At 47.3% G+C, this 2,706-nt stretch overlaps 1 pseudogene; it reads right to left on the reverse strand.

The window, feature by feature from the left end:
- Positions 1 to 786: 786 nt before the first annotated feature.
- LOC148032506 (syntaxin-125 pseudogene) lies at positions 787 to 2,383 on the reverse strand (annotated as a pseudogene).
- Between the last annotated feature and the right edge of the window lie 323 nt (positions 2,384 to 2,706).

The raw sequence follows: 2,706 nt of genomic DNA on the forward strand, positions 1-2,706 counted from the left end.
ATCAAAGTGATAACAACCCCTTTGCTTATTGGTGATGACATTGAAAGAAATACAAGAACGCTACAAGAGGATCATCACGAGATGGGGGATCCTTTAAAACAAACCAAGGTCAAAATCATTTGATGACCCCTAGCGTTGGTCATGACCGCAAGGTCAAAATCATTTGATGACCCCCTAGCGTTGATCATGACTGCAAGCGTTGCAATCTCATGAGGCACATGCATTGGTAGTGAAATGATGACCCCTTCCAATGCATAATTAGGATTGCAATGGGGGAGAGTAGAAAAAGCCTAAGTATTGATACTTTTGCCCTACCTCTAAGATAGAAATAGAAGGGAAAATAGGAAAAGACACACATAGCTTTTATAAAAAGGAAAATGTGAACCACCACCCAGTGCATGTTAACTAAGGTTGGTTTGGTTACACATCCGGGCAACGGGACAAGATACAGTGGGCGTTACTGTTTGTAGGATAAAAACTCAGATGTCAGTGGGCGTTACTGTTTGTAGGATAAAAACTCTGATGTGTCTGTCCGCCTTTAACAATTCGTCTCGATGGTGCACTAGTAAATGCCATGCATCACATGGAAGGAATTTAAGAGATTAGCCAGGGCCATGGTCGCATGACATGCAGAATATCTACCAAAAGAACAGAATCCATTGATACACTGGAGTGGAAACAAAGAGCATAACTTTCCGTGTGAAACAGAAAGGGGTCCATGCCTCTGTCTGGCAACACTGAATCACGCCCCCGGTTGCCACTTAAGTAAATGTTTTCAAGACTTGAGCTAGCGAGCTATTTTGGAGCTTGGTGGACGGATTTTAGCAGTGTTTCTGCCTTGGACTGTGTGGCAAAGGTGAACCTGATTCAAAAGACGATTCTCATATCCGAGTCTTTGTAGTCACATAGATTCAAATTTCAATTCCGACATACACAAGCAAGACTGAAAGCCATGGGAGTCACGGCAACGTCTCGCTAGGCGTTTAGTAATTACGAGATATCAAAGCAATATCTGGCCAAACAAAAAGATAGTAATTGCAATTAAATGACAGACAAAACAGCTTGTAACAATGAGATTGGTCACAAGCAGAAACCAAAACTCGCAGTATGAGGATCCTAACAAGACTCTTAGACAGACAGCAAAAGGTTGCCTGTAGAGCTTACTGTAACAAACCATGGTGTGAGACCAAGCTACTAGAACAGGCCCCACATATCATGCGGCTTGTATCAAAGGGAGAGGTCTCTGTGTCGGTCTCTCTCTGTCCATCTGTCTCACAAAGCTCGGTTCAGGCCCCAAGCTCCCACGCAGAAGCACTGCAAACGCTTTGCAGCTTAGCTATGAGATGGTATAACCTTGACCAGAATTGGCACAAGCACAATCATGATGACAATGAGCAAGATTATGATAGCCATGCACTTCCATTTCCGCGAGCTGGACTGGTACTCCTTGGCCGCCCGCAGGTCGTCAGTGCCTTTCTTGACGAAATGAGAAGCATGCCAGACAGCATGCTGGATGTTGTTCAGTTGCTCCCCTTGGGCTTCAACAAGGACAGACATGTCCAGGAAGACCTGATGCAGCTCTAGCAGGCTCCGCTCGATCTCCTTCGCCGCATCGTGCCTCTCTTGTATCTCCCTCACAGTCTCAAGAATCTGGCCCCTCCCTTGCTCCTGCACAGCTTCCTGCAAGAAGGTCTCACTCCGCCCGGTGTCGATCATCTGATCAATGGTCTCCTCATCTGCATGTTTGCCTGTCACGGTGAAATACCTCCTCTCCACCGTCTCTCTATACTCCACCATCATCCTCTGCCTCACAGACTGGAACTCATCCATCAGGCTCTTCAAAGTGTACCTCAATCCCACCATTACTGACATGCGCATCCGATCCACAGAGGTTCCTTCCTCGCAGCCAGGGATCCTGCGGTTTGCGAGGTTGGCTTGGTCGAGCGCCTGGAGGTGAGCTTTGATAAGCTTGGCGCTGCGTAGGACCTGTTCGATGGTGGCGTCCATGCGGTGCCTTAGGGCTTTCATCGCTTCCGCTCGGGTAATGATCTTGCTCTCCTCGTTTGCTCTCTGCAGGTCGGCCAAGAGCGTCTTCACCCTTTCCATCTCTTGTCTGACAGGGCCGACCTCCTCCCGGAACTGCAGGAAGCTTCTGTCGTCGTGCACCATGTCGGCCATCTCTGTTTCTCCTCCGGCCTCGAGGTCTCTGACTCTGTCCTTGCGCAGATTCACATAGCTCATCCCACTCGATCTTGACAGTAGGTCATTCATGGTGGAATGATCTAAGTCTCAGGTCCAAGAGGTAACACACACAAAGGAAAAATGCCGGTGGGGGTATGGCCAGTGGAGAGAGAGAGAGAGAGAGAGAGAGAGAGAGAGAGAGAGAGAGAAAGAGAGCGTCCAGTGGATCTCATAAGCGGACTCGCAAATCAGAACGTTGCGTAGCTCCGTTTCTTTCAAAATTCAAAATTTAGGATCATTTTGGCTAATAATAAGTAAGTTCCAACGGTAGGCTCCAAAAACACGGTTTTTTTTATAAAAGAGAGAGAGAGACTATGAAATGTATCTAGTAAGAGCCTCGCCACGCCTATAAGTCCATTGACTTGGCATAGAGGGGCTTTGTATAAAAAGCTTGAGGCCACACAATAGCTCGCACTTGTGTGAACCTCATGGCACAACTCACAACCTTATGATACGAAAATAATG

This window comes from Lygodium microphyllum, chromosome 8, assembly GCF_053477565.2.
Source record: "Lygodium microphyllum isolate KBCC chromosome 8, Lygodium_microphyllum_v1.1.10, whole genome shotgun sequence".
Taxonomy (NCBI): domain Eukaryota; kingdom Viridiplantae; phylum Streptophyta; class Polypodiopsida; order Schizaeales; family Lygodiaceae; genus Lygodium; species Lygodium microphyllum.